Raw genomic sequence first — 288 nt, forward strand, 5'->3', positions numbered from 1 at the left:
AGAGGCATGCTCATTCAACGCCCATGAAATTCCACACATACAGCTAATCAAAGAAACGAACTTCTCCACATAGACTTCTTATACATGGGAGAAAGTTACGGCAGCGCCAAGTATATGCTGGTCATGAAAGATGACCTCTCACATTACTTGTTGCAAGCGAGAGTGCCAATGGGCTGGTGGCGGCATCCGCGGTGCTAGATTGGTACAAGAGGTTTGGGCTTCGCAGACCTGGGTCTCAGACAATGGGTCTCATTTCCGCAACACAGTGATGGAGGATTTACGGACCAG

The sequence above is a fragment of the Plasmopara halstedii genome (genome assembly GCF_900000015.1).
Source record: "Plasmopara halstedii genome assembly, contig: Scaffold_262, whole genome shotgun sequence".
NCBI classification, from domain to species: domain Eukaryota; phylum Oomycota; class Peronosporomycetes; order Peronosporales; family Peronosporaceae; genus Plasmopara; species Plasmopara halstedii.